Below are 22,473 nucleotides of genomic sequence, written 5' to 3' on the forward strand. Positions count from 1 at the left end.
ACAGAAAGTTGTCCCATACTTAGGGGAAAAAAGGTAAAAAATATATCGGCATTTGGGGAAAAAAAGGGAGGCTAATGACTAGCCTGCCTACTTGATCATAAACCAACTTTAACAGTACCTAAAGCAGGGAATAGTATATTTGCTAAGCTCTAACTTTGGCCATTTTATACAACTGCAGAAATTCTTCACTGGTGAGGTATAAGCATTTCATTATTCCAAGGTATTTGCCTACATAAGGCCATTATTCAGTATACCATTTTTAGGGCCAAAGTACTTAGAAAACCATGATAAATTAAAATACAGAAAATTATGTTGATGTGAATTTTTGGTTGGTTTTTATTATTTTTAATTGAAACATAATTGTACATATTTGTGGGGTACAGTATGGTATTCTGATACCTGTATACAAATATGTAATGATCAAAATAGGGTAATTAGTACATTTATCAACTCACACTTACTTTTCTGTATTGGGAACATTCATAATCCTCTCTTCTAGCTATCTGAAAATAAGACTAAATTACTGCTAACTACAGCCAACCTACAGTGCTACAGAACAGTAGAACTTATTCCTCCTATCTAGCTGTAATTTTGGTTGGCTTTTAAAAAGACAAAAGAAATACATTTTTGTCTGGCAGTTAAAACATAACAGAAAGAATTCTCTCCTTTCTCATCACTTGTTTTTTAAGAGGGAAAAAAATTACATAATATGAAAGCCAGTTAATTAAAAACAATTAGAAATAAGGATTGTGTTATTCACCTCAGTAGTTTATACAATTCCTTATTATATATACTAGCCAATCTTCAAAGTTAACTATAAAATTGGATTCAACATTAAATATCCCTAGGCATTTTGTAAGCCAACTATTTAAAACACTGATAATTTTTATCTTTCCTGTGGACATTGCAGTATGTTTCTAAGGCCTCGGATTACTTTAGTGTATGTACAGGGATGAACCTACCTTTATCTTTTTAACAAGTTTATTTTCTTCTTCATCATCTGTTTCTGAAAATTCATATATTTTAATTTTATGTTCTTGGATTTCTTTCATTATCTAAAATTGAAGTAGTAGTCAGCAAAAGAGCACCGTAGATAATTAGTACATTCATCTTATGTTTATTACATGCTTCTTAGATTCTTATATGGCTCCTTGTTTCCAGATCCTTTACTGTTTTTTAATGATGCAAAGTTGTAATCCAAAATCAAAGTACTATCATTGGTTAGTTATCATACCAAAAGAGTTCCAAAAAAGATGTAAAACTCCAGAAAGGGATTTCTCTGATTTCCACAATTATGACTTTAGGTCATTTCTTTACAATGACTGAGATTCTTCCTTATATATAAATCCCCAAGTATCTTACTTAGTTGGATAAATAGCGCTAAACTCACCTAAAATTTTTAGTAGAATCTGGCAAAAGTAAAGTAAAACTAAGTACAGCACTGCTCCCTGCACATTCACCAGAAAAATCCTTGCATGTACATGTGCATACACACAAACTGAGGAGCAACAGGCATAAGATTAGGGAAGGACACAGGGAGAAAACACACCCTAGAAATCAAGAATTAATAAGGAGAATGCAGAAAACTAAAGAAGACAACTTATTAATAACATCAGGAATGACCTAGTTCAAATTAATTTATCCTGTCCAAAATTACTCCAAATTCTAAACAGAATATAGACATCCAAATAATTTTCAACTACCTATCCTTCTTTGAGGCCATAACCAACCAATGGCTAATATACCTAAAACTAGCTTCCCTGCCTATACTTATATTTTGGTGCCATTTTCATGGCAAAGCTTCCCAGCAGCTATAAAAGGACCCTGAACAAATTGTGTTACATGGTTACTATATGAGATAGAAGTAAACAGAAGTAAAATTCTCACTGAAAAAAAATAGGACCACAAATCTTCTACAATTAGGGTATGTACCTACATATATATATTTTTTTAAAAAAAGAATAAACGAGGCAACAAATACATGATGAAGAGAAAAATGAATAATGGTAGCTAGCTCTAAAAGCAGTGGTTTTAGTCAGAGGTTGTATATTAAAATGACTTGAGTATAACCACCAGAATGTGACCAATTTAAAAGAAGAGGTCACTTCATATTCATCTTTTTTACCTTTAAGTTATCAGTAAAAATCCAAATCGAAATACATAATAAAAGAAGAGAAATGTATTATATGATAGTATTTGAAACTTAGAAATAGCACATTACAAAATAAAAATGGGAATGGGTCAATGTAAAACAGAAAAATACTAGATACAGTAAAAACAATGTACTAAAACATTCTGAAAATTTGTATGAATTTAGCATAACTTCAAAGCAAATTTTAACAGGCTTTTTATAACGGGTTTCATGAATGAATTCTAAAATTCATATTGAAAAAGGTGAAAAACAAAATATTTTGTTACAACAGGACTATATGGATAATAGACATAATTACCATCTATTATTAAATATTATACAAAGTGCTGTGGTTTAAACAATATACTACTGGCCAAAAATAAAGACTACTGGAATAGAGAAAGGTTCCAGAATTGACCCTACATTTCATAAAATGTAATATATAATAAACCAAACACAATTACATTAGAAATATGTGTGACTGTATAACTCAGTATTATTCAGACAACTAGACACGAGTCTAGAAAAACAGTTCAGTGGTCTTCTAGCTAGCTCAGACACACAGCATGAGACTCTTAATCTTAGGGTCATGTGTTTGAACAATAACTTAAACTATAAATATCCCATAAAGTACACTGAAAACAAAATGAGCATATAAGCAGCAAAAGAGAAAATAGAAAAAATATTGTGAAAATGAGAAAGAACTAAATACCTAGAATAAAAAGAACCCATATCAATAAATACGGGCAATACCAAGTACTACTGGTCAAAAAGACACAGGATTTGAACAGGTGTTTACAAAAAGGGGGGACAAAAACTTTGTTTTTAAAATGTTCAGCCTTTCTGGAAAAGATAAAGAAATGATTAGGTACCACTTCATTCCAAAAAAGTTTTCAAAATAAAAATAAACAATGCTGGCAAAGCCACAGTGAAACAGATGTACGCTTTATAAAAAGAATTTGTTTTATTGGGAAAGCACCATGACAAAATGGGGAGTGGGGAAGATAAAGACCCATAAAAACAAGCATAGCCTTTGAAAGAATAATTCTCTTCCTGGGAATTCCTTCTAAGAAAATAATTCTAAAGAGTATGGAGAGAAATCGTCTATGTGGGGGTGTTAAGAACACTTAAGGCTGGGTGCAGTGGCTGACGCCTGTAATCCCAGCACTTCGTAATCCCAGCCGAGGCGGGCGGTACACGAGGTCAGGCAGGTGGTTCACAAGGTCAGGAGATCGAAACCATTCTGGCTAACATGGTGAAACCCCGTCTCTACTAAAAATACAAAAAATTAGCCAGGCGTGCTGGCAGGCGCCTGTAACCCCAGCTACTCAGCAGGCTGAGGCAGGAGAATGGTGTAAACCCGGGAGGCAGAGCTTGCAGTGAGCTGAGATCATGCCACTGCACTCCAACCTGGGCAACAGAGTGAGATTCCGTCTCAAAAAAAAAAAGAACACTTAAAACAGCCATATTTAAAAACTGACAAAGGATGAGGATACTATGATAGTGGGTAAGAGCTTTGAGGGGGAAACTAGGGCAGAAGATTCAAGAGTTATTTTTAATACAGTATAAATGACAACACAGTAAAGCCGTAAGAGGAATGGATTGCAACACATTATACTAAAAATAGTAAAAACTGCAAATTGTGAGAATGGTATAAGAAATCTGAGTTAACACATCCTGCTCACCTGTTTTTCAAACTGTGGCATTCCTCTGGTGTGTGTCTGCTTTGGCAATAAGTGGGATGATACTCACTTTTTCATGCAAATGCTTTATAAACTCAAGATCCAATGGTTTAAGTCTGAAAAGCACAATATTTGATATGACTGAATTGATCAGTTTGGGAGAACAAGATTCTTCACATCCCCAATTAGATTTCAATTATCTTCAGTTAGTCAACTGACTCTCAAATCTTCATACACAGCGCATATCTCACTGTTAAGTTCCAGATTTGTGTTTACCCAGTGGATATGCTACCCAGGTGTTCCATGGGCTCCTTAAAATCAAAAGCTCATACGAACCTCATTTTCCCTCTTCTAAGCTTTCTATCTCAGTGAATGGCACTACAGTCTACCCAATTATGCAAGTGTGAAACCTAGGATTCCTCCCCTCCTCTAATCCTCTTCCCATATATATAGTATGTGTATAGATGTATGTATGTATGTATGTATATCTCCATTTCCATTACTTTAGGCCACCAAGACCTTTGGAATGAATAACTATAATACAAACCATCCATACTGAAGTCAGAGTGGTCTTTCTAAATCCAAATCTTATTGAGTTATGCCCTGACCAAAAATCTTATTAAAGACCAGATGCCTTAACTAGTATGGCCTATAAGGCTTGTGAAGACATAGATTCTCCAGCTGACCTCGTCTCTTAGCATTCCTGGCCTTTCCTTTGCCTCCTACTTCCAATGTGCCAGCTTTTGGAACTTCTTAAAATTCCTTGAAAGCACTGTACTTTGACATCTGGCCACAGGCTACCACCTTGGCTGGAACATCCTCCATTATCATCCTCCTTCTCCTTGGCCTGGCTAATTCCTATTCATCCTTCAGGACACTGGCTTATGGTCCAATTTCCACTGGGAATCCTTCTCTAACCTAAGACTAGGCATATTTCTTTTTTTTTTTTTTTTTTTGAGACGGAGTCTGGCTCTGTCACCCAGGCTGGAGTGCAGTGGCCGGATCTCAGCTCACTGCAAGCTCTGCCTTCCGGGTTTACGCCATTCTCCTGCCTCAGCCTCCCGAGTAGCTGGGACTACAGGTGCCCGCCATGTCGCCTGGCTAGTTTTTTGTATTTTTTTTTTAGTAGAGACGGGGTTTCAACGTGTTAGCCAGGATGGTCTCGATCTCCTGACCTCGTGATCCGCCCATCTCGGCCTCCCAAAGTGCTGGCATTACAGGCTTGAGCCACCGTGCCTGGCCAGACTAGGCATATTTTTATATGGTCACATACTTAATGTGTTGTACAGTAACTGCCTGCCTGCATGCAGATGGTTCCTCACTAACTATGGTTCCACTTAACAATTTTTCAAATTTTTCATAGTGTGCAAGCAATATGCATTGAATAGAAACAATACAACCATTCTGTGTTTTACTTTCAGTATAGTATTCAATAAATTACTTGAGATATTCAAAACATTATTACAAAATAGGCTTTATGTTAGATGATTTTGCCCAACTGTAGGCTAAGCTATAATGTTTAGTAGGCAGGGTGTACCGAACATATCTTCAACTTACGATGGGTAAGCTGAGGAGCATCTCTATTTGTTTTTCCCATCTTCTCACTGAAATACCCTTTACAGTGAGGGCCTTATCTCATTCATCTGTATCCTCAGCACCTAGCATGGTACCTAACACTTAAGAAGGTGCCCAAATATTTGTTGACAAAAAAAGTAAGCTGCTGTGATTTTCCTCATGTCCTTTAGTAATTCTAAATGAGAACCAAAGTCCTCAAATCTAGAATATACTATGGACTAAAATTTAATGTTCACAAGAATAAATGAAGATACTAGAAATGTTTTGCAAAGGACTACCATTCCAAAGTGGTATTCCTTAACTTTTATAAAAACATGAGAAAAATGAAATAAAGGTCTCATTCTGTTATTGATTTTATTGGCTAATAATGATAATTGAATTGACTGACATTTTAAAACGAAGAAAGAGAACCATGTATGTTAACATTGGAGGGATTAGAGCCCTAAGACTAAAAAGATAGTCCAGTCCTTTTTACTAACAAAGATTACTATATATACTTCACTATGGTGGTAAGGCTGACAGGCAGAAAGACAGCGACAGTGAGGGGGAGAAAGCAAACATGGAGAATTAAGTTAGTTGCCTCCTATTCTAATTCTCCTTATCTGAAATCCCTTGCAATTTGACACTGGCATTCAGAGCACAATGAAAAAGTGTGTGTGGACGGAATAACACTGTTTATATTATCTGTAAACTGTGTTCTTGCCTCACTAGTGTTAACTAAAAGAATCTATCCATTTCTATTTATTTATTTTTTTGACAGGGTCTTGCTCTGTCACCCAGGCTGGAGCGTAGTGGTTTAGTCATGGCTCACCATAGCCTCCAATTCTTCCACTTTGACTCCTGAATAGCTAGGACTAGAGGAGTGCACCCCTGTGCCCAACTAATTTTTTTTTTTTTTTGAGTTTCACTCTTATTGCCCAGTCTAGTAGAGTGGTGCAATCTTGGCTCACTGCAACCTCCACCTCCTGAGTTCAAGAGATTCCCCTGCCTCAGCCTCCCAAGCAGCTGGGCTTACAGGCATCCACTACCACACCCGGCTAATTTTTGTATTTTTAGTAGAGACGAGGTTTCAGCATGTTGGCCAGGCTGGTCTTGAACTCCTGACCTCAGGTGATCCACCTGCCTCAGCCTCCCAAAGTGCTAGGATTACAGGCGTGAGCCACTGCACCCAGCCCCAACTAATTTTTTTATTTTTTGTAGAGACAGGATCTCACTATGTTGCCTAGTCTGTGGCCTCAAGCAATCCTCCTGCCTTGATCCCCAAAGTGCTGGGATTACAGGAGTAAGCTGCTGCATCTGGCCTGAACCTATCCATCTTTGAAAAAAAATTTAAGTTTTGCTTCTTTTCATTAAACATTATATAAAACACAAAATATAAATGCCATGAAATATTCAATCTCAGATTTCTAAATTGTTAAGATTTTTCAATTTATACTCATAACAAATTTAAATTGTCACTGCTTTATGAAGCTATTATGTCAGATACAAGCCTGCTTATTAATCCAGAGACAAAAAAGCAGAGTTCAGTTAACCTAAAATTTTAAAAAATCTTAAAGGCATTTGTATTAAAATCCAAATAACAAGATTTTATATTTAAACGCAAAACAATACTTGCTGAATATTTATTATAATATCCCAACTTTTAAAGAGAAAGATATTTAAAAATAAACATGACAAGGAAATTAGAGAAGTCAACTTCTTAAATATAACCAAAGGGTCAAAAAAATATTTAAGTCAGTTTAAAAATTAAACTTTAGGAAAAAAGGTAAACCTTGTAGACATCTCATTAAATTTCAGAAGCCTACAAAACGTCAGCAACAGAAAATATTTAGTTCACATGTATATTGCATTCTGATTGAATTCTTTTCCTCTGTCCATTTAGATTTATATTGGCTGGTCTTTTCATCAACAAATTTAGTTTTTAAATCTTGTTTTTAAGCAACAGAAAATCCTTTATCATTTCTAGAAGATAAACCCACAGTAGAGAGAAAAGACTATTTAACCTCAAAGTCTACAGCATAATAAACAACTGCAGGGAAAAATGACAATTTTTTTTTATGTATGTATGTATTTCTAAGGGAAAAAATCCTTCTGTATAAAACTCACTGGATGACACCAATTTTTCTAAAAGTGGGAATCAATACTAGAAGGATAAAACACCATTTTAAAATTCATGTTCCAAGTCAGTTTTTTACTTTAATAACAGTTACAAAATAGTGAACAACGCATATGAAGTGATAATAGCTGAAATCATAAATTAGCCATGCATGCAGTTCATACTTGATAGAAGGAGGTAGGAGGCACTGAAAGTACACTGTTGGCCCAATTTCTAATTACTCTAAAAACAAAGCCCTCTAAAAAGGGAACCTAGGGACTGCCCAGACAAGATGGAAAGGCTCTGATTCATTTATTAGACTGCATGGAATTTCAGTCTGTAGTGAGCAGGGTATCTAGAACTCCATACATAAAATTCTGTGTCTTTTTTTTTTTTTTTTTTGAGATGGAGTTTCACTCTTGTTGCCTAGGCTGGAGTGCAATGGTGTGATTTCGGCTCACTGCAACCTCTGCCTCCCGGGTTCAAGGGATTGTCCTGAGTCAGTCTCCCTAGTAGCTGGGATTATAGGCATGCACCACCACGGCCAGCTAATTTTGTATTTTTAGTAGACATGGGGTCACTCCATGTTGGTCTGGCTGGTCTTGAACTCTCCACCTCAGGTGATCCGTCCACCTCAGTCTCTCAAAGTGCTGGGATTACAGGCGTGAGCCACCGCGCCAGGCCTCATGTTGTTTCACTTAATCCACAATATCGTGTACCAATGGGCAAAACTTTACTCCATTTCTAAAAATAGTTAAACTGAGAAATTATTCAAAGGTACATTTTTATATATAAGATATAGCAATTTTAAACATCTTACCCCTTGTGACAAGAAATGGCACAGAGCCATTACATGTCATTTGAATATAAAAATTTTTTTCTTTTGAAAAAGCTCTCATTTCCCATGCAATTTTAAGAAATAAAATTTTACCCAAGGGGATGGGAGGAATGTGATTTCATGAGAATTACTAAACTTGGAGAGAGTCCAGAAGATCTAAAAAAATAAAATCGGTTATAAGCTGACAAATTTTACTGACTTAACTGCAGGTTAAGATTTCACTCAGCTGGCTTTCAGGAAAAGGCCCTGACAAGTTAAACAAGAATGATTTAAAAATATAAATTCAAGAAGCTACACAAATACTCATAAAAGGTTATACAGTGTGTTGTATTTTTGAGATTACTTTTTCTGAGCCTTTTAAGTCAAAGAGTCAGTTTACTGATTTAAATAGGTAAACTGAGAACACTGTAAAATGATAGACTGGATTAAGAAAATGTGGTACATATACACCATGAAATACTACGCAGCCATAAAAAAGGATGAGCTCATGTCCTTTGTAGGGAAATGGATAAAGCTGGAAACCATCATTCTGAGCAAACTATCGCAAGGACAGAAAACCAGACACTGCATGTTCTCACTCATAGGTGGGAACTGAACAATGAGAACACTTGGACACAGGGCGGGGAACATCACACATCGGGGTCTGTTGTGGGGTGGGGGGATAGGGGAGGGATAGCATTAGGAGAAATACCTAATGTAAATGACCAGTTAATGGGTGCAGCAAACAAACATGGCACATGTATACATATGTAATAAACTGCACATTGTGAACATGTACCCTAGAACTTAAAGTATAATAATAATAATAACTGAAATTACCTCAACAAAAGTAGTTACAAACATGTACTACCCAATCCTGCCTGAAGGTGGGAGTCTTCAGTTATGTAATGGCCTAGGGCACGTGAAAAAAAAGAGTATTAGACTTAAAAGAAGAAACATTTTACCCCACTCCAATCTGACAGTGCAAAAATATAAGTATATAATTAAAGCTCCCTTCTCCATCTACAGTGATAATGGGCACTGACCCATCTATTTAAAAAAAAAAGAGAGAGTGAGAAGCCAAAAACAGAAGAGAAAGGTATACCTGAAGGAATTGGTTTACTCTACTGTAATGTGTTAGAGAACTTAATGCTATTTATTTAGCCTGATGCTACTACAGTTCTTTTGGTGGAGAGATGGTGGAGTTACAATCATCAGGTAGCTGAATTGTATATGCTGAGTTACTTACCCAAAGGAAAATATTGAGGAAGAATAATTGGAAAAATCTGCAGTTGTCAATGACACATATATATACTCAAAATGAAAGGGGAAGTACAAAGAACAAAAAAATGGGAGTACAGGCTAACTATAACAAACAGAACAATCAGATCAGATTAATGTCTAGATACTCACATCTTATGTTCTAACAAACAAAAGGTTAGTACTAACAATATGATACCTAAATGACATGTCTATGACAGCTATGATGAAACAGAAGTCAAACAGATTTCTTGTAGAAAGAAACGGCACAAGAAAACATTGGCACACAAGTGCTTTTCATAACCATCTCTTATGAGACTTATAATAAATAGCATCTTTGGATTTATTTTGAATATATCTAACTGGTATGGCTGCTTCTCTTTATTTGGTAGTTCAATTAGTAGCAGAGTGGTCAACATGAAGGCTAAATTTGCCACACTGAGACCTCAAACCATGGTGGCAGCACTGTTTACTTCCATGAAGCAGGGAAAATCCTTATGAATGAAGAACTAAGGAGTAAAATCACTGTTAGCTTACACAGGACTTAAAAAGGCTTTTCAACTAAGACATGTCTACATGAAATTTGGTACTTAATAATGGGTATAGTTATATGTACTTCACAAATTTAAAGATTACTAAAATATGCACATAAAAGTAACAGTAAGCAACAACAACAAAAAAGGAACCAGAAGTATCAGGGTACTGCCTCATGTCCTGAAGGAGCAATGAAGTATGAACAACACTGCACCCTGTTATCAGGCATCTGACCTCTGTTCACTAGCGATCCCGCATTTAGGTAGTCCTCAAATTTACTATCAATGTAATCAATAACAGGCTGCCAGCTACAGAATGCAAATAAACAAAACAATTAAGTTGCAATTCTACACATGAATTAACTGATGACTGTTAAAGAATAATAATCAATATTTTCAAATACACAAAATGAATTTACCAGTGGAAGATATGTCAAGTTATTCTATATAAAGATTCAAAAATATAAATTATGTTGAATAAACCTTTATTCTTTATTTCAAAACTTTCCAAATGAAAGAAAATATTTATTGTCAAAACAGCTAAATTATTAGCATATTATTTACACTAATAAGTGTATTAATAATGCACTTCATAATATGAAAACAATTATATTCAGTTTTAAATTTCAAATGAGAGATCACTTTAAATGATATAAAAACTTCATGATGAACTTAGGAGTTTTAAGAGTTGACAGAAAAATACCTCAAAAACAATGTGAATTCAAACAAAAACAAAAGTATTATTTATAAAATACTAAGATAATTACTTCAGACTAAAATTTGTAGATGCTTTCTTCACTTAGGACTTATGGAAAAACTGAAGGTCTAAATATCAGGTTTAAATGAGGATTGAGATAGAATTTATACAAATGGATAAAATTAAAGCAAACAGTTTTAAATTTCTTACTATAATGAGAATTCTATCTAGCTACGTTATTTTAGAATATGTCTGAAAAACAATTTTATGATAGGTATTATCTCCATTTTACAGCAAAGTAACTGGGTTCAAAGAAGTTAAACTTCTTTGTTTAACTTCGAACTTGAAGTTAAACTTCGTCAAATAAGTGGCAAAATTGGTATACAAACCCAAGTCATGTTACTTTTAAGTCTGGTGACCTTTGCCAAGATGAGAAGTTTTAAAATGTTAAGAAGAGAAAGTTTAACCACCCCAGTACCCCAAATGTACTGGAAAGTTGTGAGGACAAACCCTTCTTACCAATTACTATTATCCACTGCATCTCCAAATCCAGGGGTGTCAACTATTGTGAGCAGCAATTGAACACCACCTTCTTTGATTAAAACTTTGGATTGTTCCACCTGTAAGAGTAATTGGTACAGATGTCAATATCATATATTACACTAGTGATTTCCTACCAGGGGTGATGGTAGGGACATTCAAGTTTATCAAAACCAACTGGGAAACTGTTAGCAAATTAAATCTACCTACTCCCACATTTTCTTTAGAATCAATGATTGTGGGCATTGGGAATCCAGATTATTTGAAAGAAAAGTGTATATACAAATAGTTTGCCAATCTCTTGGCAAATTGATCACAGGGTTTATGACTCATACTTGGTATAAAGAAAGACAGAGGAACTGATAAAATACTGATCACCACTAAAGACATGTAATACTTATATAATTTAATGTGCATCTAATAATACAAATAAGCAGTTTGAGTGATTCAGTAATTCACAGAGGTCAAATGTAATTAATCAGACAAGAACATTTAATCTACTGTTTATAGTAAATGTCTTCCTGGACTATTCTCTATCAAGTTTGGCCCAAACCACTCACTCAAATGAACTTACTATCATTCCTAAATCTTTCTCAGCATGGATGTAATTACCCTTACATTTATGTTATGGCTAGAATCCAGTCCTCTTCTCAAATGTGATACTCCACATTCTGGACAATGTAATCAGCAAAAGTCCAGAGAGTTAAAAAAAAAAAAAAGTGTATTCTGGTAGGGTGAGATCTTACTGACTGATTATTGGACTTAAGTGGTAACAACAGTTCCTAGAACAATTTAAGATATTCTATAACCTCAAGCTCTGTATCAGAAGACGTATTATCATTCATCCTGGGCATATGCTGCTGTTAAATGCAAAGTATCAGTTTTCAGGAGCCCAAGATAAAGGAAACACCGATTCAAATAAAAAGGGAATAATTCCCCCAGAAGATAGGCTTTCTCCTGATACACATTTATATCAAGTCCTTATTAAGGCTAGAGGCTCCAAGTATGCTGATAAGCTAATTTACAAGACAAAAAGTTTGGGACACTTTTAGAGACAGCCTATTTCATTTTGGCATGTTTTATAGATCTACCTGATGCATGATGTTTTACAGATGCTACCTGATAACATGCGGAGACTAAGATTGCTGAGCAAGAAAAGTCTGTAGCCACACTACCCAATAACACTTTCTGAGATGATGGAATTGTTGTGTATCCACACTGTCCAATATGGTAGCCACTTGCCCATGTGGCTACTTACTCCTTGAAATCTGACTAGTGCAAATAAGGAACTGATATTTAATTTTATTTAATTTGGATTAACTTAAATAGCCACATGTGGCTAGTGACCACTGAACACACAGCAGAGGTCTATAGCAATCAAGAGCTTTCTGTTAAAAGAATTTTATTATCAAGAATAAAACTTATTAAAACTGAAATAAATTGCCTGAGATGTGGACATGCATGACTTATCTTTTAGAGAAATGAGATGCCAAAGTCTTATCTTTTAGATTAATATTCTTCGAACTGCTTTGATCCTGATACAAACTATCAGTGAAAATTTTGCAGATCCAAAAGATATTTACCCACCAATTATATAATATTGGCAATCTGAATATTAAGTATTAATATGTATTATCATTTATCTGTAGATTAAAAGTAAACGTCAATAAATAAGAGTTGTAATATTTTCTGATCATCCTCAGTATCAGTGATGGATGTACATCATTTAGGAGATCACTGTTACATACCACATAACTCAGATAACATGTCTATTATCAGGTTACCCTAATAACATGAGGAAGGCAAAATAACTCAGAGATAACTCAGAGAAAACAATCAGATTCATCAGTGTGAAATCATGAGAACTAAAGGAAAATTTTTTTTTTTTTTTTTTAGTCTCACTCTGTTGCCAGGCTGGAGAGCATGGTAGATCATAGCTTACTGCAGCCTCAAACTCCTGGGTTCAAGCAATCTTTCCATTTCAGCCTCCCAAAGTGCGGGGCCAAAAAAACATTTTTAATGATATCATCTCATCTGGTTTAGGAAGTTTACATTTTCTTTATCTGGTCATCTTCTAGTCAAAGGACAACCCAGTCAAATCTAACATCTGAATATCCTGAATTCACCTCCATCTCCTTTATAAAGACAGATCATTTATTCATGGTAACTGTGGCTGAAGCAGAAATATCCAAAGTAATTATACCACTCCTTTACCTAGTTACTTTTTTAAATAACATAGTACTATATACTAGAAAGTAATACAACAATATAGTTAATCTACACGAATCATCTCCCAATTTTACTTCAAACTATTTCTGGTTCCTTTATTACCAAATGAAGCTCATTCTACCTTCAGTAACATGCTGTATACCAACTACACATTTTAACCTAACAGCTTAAATTTTAAGATATTTCCTTGTTTAAAAAAAAAAAATCAGTTCAACAACTTAATTACTTATTGACTTGCTAAGACAAATGAAGATTTGTATTTTACACACTTTAAGGAATGTTTATAAAGCTTCTTTTCTTCTCTGGCCTAAGAAATTCTGTGTATCCATACATGGTCAAATACAAAGAAGTCAGCGACACATGGAAGAGATCCAGAAAACATAACTGTAAACTAGCGCCATTCACAGGATCCAACTGTATCCTATCATTGGCTTTTACAAGTATCCTCATGGGATCCATGGAAAACAAATTAGTTCAAGTCCAAGAATTTCAAACTTTTCTTAACAAATCTATTCCAAATGGCCACTTTCCCATGCATTTTCCGTAAGCAGGTCATATCAACACATTTTATGGCATCACTCAGGGTTCTCTAAGATTAGTTTCATAATTTAATACCAAAAGAATGAATCAAGAACATTTTCAACTGTTTTTCCCTGAAAAATAAATAAAACTAAAGCTATCGTCTATGTATCATCTAGGTATAATTAATCTACTGAGACTTCTTTTGGCATCTGAGATTCCAGAAATCCAAGGTACTCATTTTCTAATACTGAGTGTATACAGCATACAAGAGTATTAGTATACTGAGTTTTCAGTTTTACAGTCTGAGGAAAAAAAGTCAAACAGTGTTGATTATACAGCTTCATATACACTAAACTTTTCTAACTTAATGTTTACATGCCATTTATTGAGGTAAATAAAAAAGTTATTTAATTAAGAGCATAACATTTTGAAGAGAGGGTTAACATTTTCTGTCAAGAGCTTGCCTCTACCTACACTTACCCAAGAGGTAGCATTACAGCCGACACTCTGAAGAGACTGGAATGGCCTGAGATACTCCACTTAGCTCAAACACAAAAACTATCTATTTCCCTTATTTATTGGCTCAAAAGACAAATATCATCTTAAATGTTTTGTCGTGTTCCACAAAAAAATGAAAGAGGAAGTGACCAATAGCAGAACAGTTATGCCTAAAGAATACTTCCTTCTCATCAAGACCCAGAACTACGTTACTGAGAAGAAAGTGATCCCAAAACTCTTAAATTGGCCTTCTATTCTGAACATCTCCACCCCTCATATCCCTGTCTCCTTACACTTAACCTCAAATTCCTTGCGTCTCTCATTTTCCATTAGCAACCTCCTTCCCAAAACCTTTATAACTTTCCCTTTTCAACTTAAATCCCATTCTGGATTAACCCATCTTTCTATTCCTATACCATAAAATTCATGACCTTCAACCTCAACAAGAATTTCTCTAATATTCCTCTTATGTGCTCCCTAGTCTCATGCCTCTCCCATTTCCCAGTAGGCTCTTCCCAAGCCTGTGCCTGTCACAATGCTCAGTAAAGTACCTCACATCACCACTTAAAAATGAGACCATTCCCAGTCTGTCTGAATCAGCACTGTACCTTCCATAGTACAGTGTGTGTGAAATATATCTTTTTCCTAAAGCTAATTTCTCAATCTATTCTAGGGAACTGATTAATTTCCATTTTAGATTCATCTTGACAACCATTTGCACTATTTCCCCTCTATCTTCAATCTCTCATTTCTTAGAGAATGACTCGCCATAGGATATAACCATTCTCAGATCTCTTTTCAAAATCATCAAACCACTCTCTGAGTCCTTTATACTCACTCCAAGGTATTCCTTCTCATCCCTTCCTTAATAGACATCACCCACCTTCACTGACTCACTTACCACTCACTTCTCAACCCACTGCCATCTTGCTACCACTTCATTAAAATTTACCTTGCCAAGGTCACCTCTACAGCACCTTACAAAAGCATCTTTTTCACTAAATCATAACTGTTTGTCCATATTTTTCTCACAATTGTGGGATCTTTGAGAACTTTGTGTCTATCATCATTGTAGCCCCAAAACTTAGTATAAGACAAGCATTCAAATATGTTATGTGAATGGCTCAAAAACTATCAAAACTGAACCAATTGTCAACAGGAGAGTTTCCTGATTGGGCTCCGTGAACATTTTTCAAGGAATCTATCAAGTATATTATCCTAGAGATGTATGTACTGTTTTCACCTTTTCTCACTTTCAAAACTTTTGCACTCACTTCATCTATAATAGTGATTTATAAAACTTCAGGGACCAGCTGGGCGCAGTGACTCACGCCTGTAATCCCAACACTTTGGGAGGCCAAGGTGGAAGGATCAGTTGAGGTCGGGAGTTCGAGACCAGCCTGGTCAATGTGGTGAAACTCCATCTCTACCAAATATACAAAAATTAGCCAGGTGTGGTAGCACACACCTGTAATCCCAGCTACTCGGGGGGCTAAGGCAGGAGAATTGCTTGAATCCAGGAGGTAGAGGCTGCCGTGAGCTGAGATCACACCACTGCACTCCAGCCTCGGCGACAGAGCAAGATGGAGTCTCATCTTGGAAAGAAGAAGAAGAAGAAAAAAAAAAAACTTCACGGAGCAAGAAAAAGTTTCAAAGGGGAACAGCATAAAGTTTCCAACTAAGAACTTTAAAAAATCTAACAGCCGGCCGGGTGCGGTGGCTCAAGCCTGTAATCCCAGCACTTTGGGAGGCCGAGACGGGCGGATCACGAGGCCAGGAGATCGAGACCATCCTGGCTAACACGGTGAAACCCCGTCTCTACTAAAAAATACAAAAAACTAGCCGGGCGCGGTGGCAGGCGCCTGTAGTCCCAACTACTCGGGAGGCTGAGGCAGGAGAATGGCGTGAACCCGGGAGGCGGAGCTTGCAGTGAGCTGAGATCCGGCCACTGCACTCCAGCCTGGGCGGCAGAGCGAGACTCCGTCTCAAAAAAAAAAAAAAAATCTAACAGCATCATTGTACAAAAGAATTATCTTAATAGAATACATTAAGAGAAAATTTAAATGGACTTTAATGTCAGAAAAAAGGATAGTTTCTTCCCAAAAAAGGACAGATGACACCCTTTCACTGACATAAAGTATGATACAAAAATTTTCAAATGCACGCCAGGTGTGGTGGCTCACACCTGTAATCCCAGCACTTTGGAAGGCCGAGGTGGGTGGATCACTTGAGGTCAGGAGTTCGAGACTAGCCTGGCCAACATGGTGAAACCCCGTCCCTACTAAAAACACAAAAATTAGCCAGGTGTGGTGGTGCGTGCCTGTAATCCCAGGTACTCAGGAGACTGAAGCAGGAGAATCACTTGAACCTCGGAAGTGGAGGTTGTAGTGATCATGCCACTGCACTCCAGCCTGGACAAAAGAGCAGGACTCCATATCAAAAATAAATAAATATAAAATTTTCAATGCAACAAAATTATAAAATAAATAAAATAATTGGTAGCATGCATACAACATTGTAAGCAATATTTTTCCAAAAAATTTACCACTTAAATCACCACTTAAACATGAAGACTCAAACATGAAGTGGAGCTTAAATGTTCAATTTTTTATTTCACTTCATTTTAATCAATCTTTTGGGGAAAAAATATAAGTAAAAAATGGAAGTAACACGGTACCATTTCATTCCATTTGAAACATTCTGAAAGAACTAAGGCAAAACACTTCCCTCTCCTCCTTTCTCCCTGACAGACACAGGATAAAATCAGTTCGCAGCAGGCAAAGAACACTACAGAGCAGTGGTTCTCAAAATGTAGTACCCAGACTGGCAGTAATACATTCTGAGAACTAAACAGAAATACGAATTCTTTGGGCCCTGCCTCAAACCTACTATATAGCAAACCATGAAGAAAGGGACTCAGCAATCTGTGTTTTAACAAGACTTCCAGGTGACTGTGATACGTGCTGAAGTTTAAGAAGCACCGGTATAAAGAATTCCAGGACTGGTGTCAGCTCACATCTGGAAATGCACAGATATAACTCAGGGTCCTGAGGTCCAAGATAAGAGGTTAAGAATTAATCTTAATGAGCTTCTATCAATACTGAAAACTTCGCTTGAATCAGAACCACTATTTTACACACAGGAGACTAAAAATCAGCTCTCTGTTCAGTGTACATAGCTTCTCATTCCTTCCAAGACTGTAAATGTGAACGAGCATCTCCTTTAAGATTACAAGTCTCTTATAAATAGGTAATGCCCAGGGATGAGAATACGAGATTGTAGTCTTTATTAAAATCTTGCTCCTTATTCAGTTACATAACAGGAGAGGGTTTTATTCCCCATTTTTATAAACGTTTGTCTTTTGAAACTCAGGATTGTATGTTTGCCAGTCTGATATGTCTAGACCGAGATACAATACTGGTGACCACTCCCGTCTACTGTGAGAATTTATGAGCTTCTAAGGGCAGAACATCTGCTAGACTACTGGGCTTGGTAAGGAGCCAGCCAACTATTAAAAAGATTACATTCTCATTTTCTAACTATATTCAGGCTTCTTGAATGACTCTGACCCTGTCCGTAATATGGCATGTTCTTTCCTGAGCAACTAGGCAAAAGAGTTTAGATGGTCTTCAGCTAGTTTTCAGTATATAAAGGAATATACTTCCATGGTTCAGTCAGGAAAGAGGACTTCTACAGGATTCTAGTAAGGATCAATCTGGTTCTCAAATGTTACAGGTCTTCCTTTTGGTAAAGAAAAGATATTTTAACAGTGGTGCACAGGCCTCTGTCTTAAAAATCCTACCAGGGATATTCTCACCTCCATTACCCCTTTGTTTTCAAGATAAAGAGAGTTTCCAGGAAGATATTCACAACAGAAGAGGATATTTTTGAAGTGTTACTTTAAAGGAAGGTACAGTGGGTTTAGACAATTTATTGTGAAGCTAAGCCAATGTAAGAATTCTAATAAATTGAGGGCATGTCACATCTTTAACAGATGCTCACCTGGGGAGAAAATATCTGCAATATCTAAAATGTAGGGGATTATTAGATTTTTCAAACTTCTATAAATCAGCAAAAAAATGACAGAAAAATTAAGATTACCAAAACACTTAAATGAAATCTGAGCAGTTAATGAGTACAAAAGACATGTTCAACCTCACTAGAAATCAAATAAAATAAACTCAAATACTTTTATATCTTTATGCACACACAACAGCAATGAGTGCCTAAGTCTACCAAGACATGCACAAGAATGTTCCTACTAGAAAAAACTGAAAACCCAAAGCCTTGTCTACAATAATTAATAAAGGATATACTGATACATTCACCCAATAGAGTATTATATGACGATGAAAAAGAACAACTACACCCAACATGAATAAATACAGATGTAATCTTCACTGAAAGAAAACAGATACGAAAAAGTATATGTATATAACATTCAAGAACAGGCAAATATTATGGAGAAAGCAGTCAGTAAGGTGTTTATGTTTGGGGGTTGTAATACTGAATGAGAGTGAGCACATGGAAGAAACTAGGGTTCTGGAAATGAACTGTATATTAATTTAGGTAGTGGTTAGTTTTATCTTGCATATCTAAATTCATAAATACTTAAGGTATTCATAACAGATATTCAAATTAAGAAAGTTCAAAGTTCATTTTCTTGCTTAGGTTTAAAATTTCCAATATTTATCACAAAATAAATAAGCATGAAGGATCAAGTTTTTAGAGCATAATTTTGCAGGTAATTTTAAATCTTAAGCCCTATGAAGGTTACCAAAATAAAAAAAATCCTAAAATAGAGAGAAACATTAAAAAGGAGAAATAAGATATTCACTTCACAAAATTACTCCTTTGGGGTCTAGTTACTAAACTGCATCTTGCGGTCTGATATATATGAGTTACTGCCCAGAACATATAGGCTGTCCTTCCATCCTGGGCACTGGGACGATCACTACCACTTCTTCAAATCCAGCTAAAAGCATCAGTGCCTCAATGAAGCCTACTCCAGTCAGAACTGTTCACTTGCCTCCTCTCTGCCCGTGTCCTATATATTACCCAAGCAGAGCTCACCAACAATATTTTTAATCAACTGTTTAAAGCAGTGCTGCCAAACAAAAATACCATGTCAATCATATAAGTAATTTAAAATTTTCTTAGTAGCCACTTTTAAGATAGGAAAAGGTGAAATTAATCAATTTTATTTAACCCGATACATCCAAAATATTATCACTGCAGTATACAATCAATATAAAAAATTATGGAGATTTTTTTCCATGCTCAGTCTTAGAAATCTGTGGTATATTTTATATTTGCAGAACATCACAATTCAGACTACCAACATTTCAAAGATTAATAGCCACATGTGGCTACAGGCTGCTGTACTATTTAATAAAAAGAGCATATCTGGAGTCTAGTCCCTTGCTCTATAAAGTGTAATCTACCATCCAGCAGCATCAGTATCACCTGGGATCTTGTCAGAAATATAGAAATGCAGCCTATCTCAGAACTACTAGAAGAACTAAATTTGACAGGATACCCAGGATTGGAATGCATAGCAAAGACTGAGAAGCAGTAAATTAGATCACATATACCTTGGGAGTCTTACAGAATCGCTATTGCCATTCAACAATTATATGGTATTATCCCACTGACTAATATAGAACACTGTATTTAAATAACAATAGCTTTTCTATGAATGAATCATGTTTTCTCTACACTGTCCTGTGCAATTTTCTGCAATGATGAAAATCTTCACATATGGGCTTCACAAAATGGCAGCCACTTGCCACATGTGGCTGTTGAGCACTTGAAATGTATCTGGAGCAAATGAGAAACTGCATTTTTAATTTAATTAATTTTAATTGATTTAAACATGTGGCAAATGACTATCATACTAGATAGCACAGCTCCAAGGGAATTGGTTACTATGTTACAGTGTCATCTCTAGGAGAAGCCTTAGGACAAATTTGGAAAGTTCTAGTCAAGATAATTCTTCTGATTAACTGTACTTCTTCTGTTTTTTTTAATTTTATGAAGTCATATTTACCATCTCACACAGGCTAAGGGCAAATTTGCATCTTACGTCTAAGGAAGCATAATAAAAGTTACAACACGTGCTTTGTGTGTATTAATATTATTCCAGCTTATCATCAATTAACAATACCAATATCCATACCTGTACCATCTTTTTAATTCTATGAGAAGGACCTGGATACTCTGGAGAATACAAATCTGTGAGGAATAATGAGTTGATTAATGTCAACTTTCCCAATCCAGATTCGCCTAAAAGAAATAAGGGAAAATACCTTAAACTCACCCACTTTACCCAACCTTAAATATTCAACAGATGCTATAATCGAACTTGCTTTATGCAAGTACTTCTTGGTGGGACAATGAAATGACATTAGAAAATATGCTACAAAGAATAAGTGTCTTGTCCTCAGTTTCTTAGCTATCAAATTAAACTCATGTTTCTAAGGATTCTTATCAGCCTTCTAATTATACCACTTATATTCATTAAAAGTAATGTATCTACATTAAAAGTAATGTATCTAATAATCTACATTTTTAACAGTAATGTATTCCCAAAGAAAAAAAGTCAGTCATTATTAAAAAATCCAAGTTGGATTATATATCGCTGCTTCAGTGAAATAAAGTTTTTCTTTATTAATAAACAATAATGAATGAATAAACAAGAAATCATGCAGCTATAAAAAGCAAAAATCTGCTAATACAAAGAATAATTAATCACAATGAAAATCTCCATATAAAATTCTAAACCACAAAAAATACTTTCTAATTTAGCCACCCATCAGCCTAAATATAAGGGTGCTTCTCCACAAACCAGAATCCAAACAATCTTAGGTAATTACTTTTTCCAATGCTTCTACTCAAGGTAGGAGGTAGACAGGAAGGAAGCTAGGGCATGATTTCTACTCTGACCACATACTCCTCTTTTTTGACTCTCCATGGCTAGTCCAATATATATACTCCAGTGTATAGTAACTATTACAAGTATACCAAAATATAAATGGTTTCAAGGTATATATAACCTAAGGTTAAAACAAATTATAAATCATATTATGATAATTAACATGGCACAGAGTTAAAGTATTTATTGTTAATAATTCACTTAGCACAATAGGCATGTTTAGCCTAAGTAACTATATCACAATACTTTTATGCCTAGGAGGAATTCTTTTTATATTAGCTCTCAAAAGATCTCAAAACTGAGATCCTTTCCAGTGGTTTGGGCTTACCCTTTTGACTGAGAGCATGCCACTTTTTACTAGAGGTTGATGTATGACTCAACTCAGAGTTAAGGATGAAAAGTGGGGATAACAGCACCTGCCTGTACCCTGGTACATATTATATGATATTGATTTATTTACTTGTGGAGTCAGGGTCTCACTGTGTTGCCCAGGCTGGAGTGCAGTGGCACGATCATGGCTCACTGCAGTCTTTAACTCCTGGGTGCAGTGGTGCGCACCTGTAGTCCCAGCTACTCTGGCAGGCTGAGGCAGAAGATCGCTTGAACCCAAAAGGCGGAGGTGAGATCACGCCACTGCACTCCAGCCTGGCGACAAAGCAACACTCCATCTCAGGAAAAAAAAATATTAAAGTTCTAGTATCTAAAATGAGCAAAATCGCCAGGCGCGGTGGGTCACACTTGTAATCCTAGCACTCTGGGATGCCGAGGTGGGTGGACCATCTGAAGTCAGAGGTTGAGACCAGCCTGCAGTGGGCCGAGATTGCACCACTGCACTCCAGCCTGGGAGACAGAGTGAGACTCCATTTCAAAAACAGAACTAGCCAAGCGTGGTAGCATGCACCTGTAGTCCTAGCTACTGCGGAGGCTGACGGGGAAGGATTCCTTGAGTCCGGAGGTCAA

At 36.0% G+C, this 22,473-nt stretch overlaps 1 pseudogene; it reads right to left on the minus strand.

Moving 5' to 3' along the window:
* Positions 1-22,473, minus strand: part of LOC139362936 (transmembrane protein 250-like) — a 42,855-nt pseudogene that overhangs the window by 18,764 nt on the left and 1,618 nt on the right.

Source organism: Macaca nemestrina, chromosome 4 (assembly GCF_043159975.1).
Source record: "Macaca nemestrina isolate mMacNem1 chromosome 4, mMacNem.hap1, whole genome shotgun sequence".
NCBI lineage: Eukaryota > Metazoa > Chordata > Mammalia > Primates > Cercopithecidae > Macaca > Macaca nemestrina.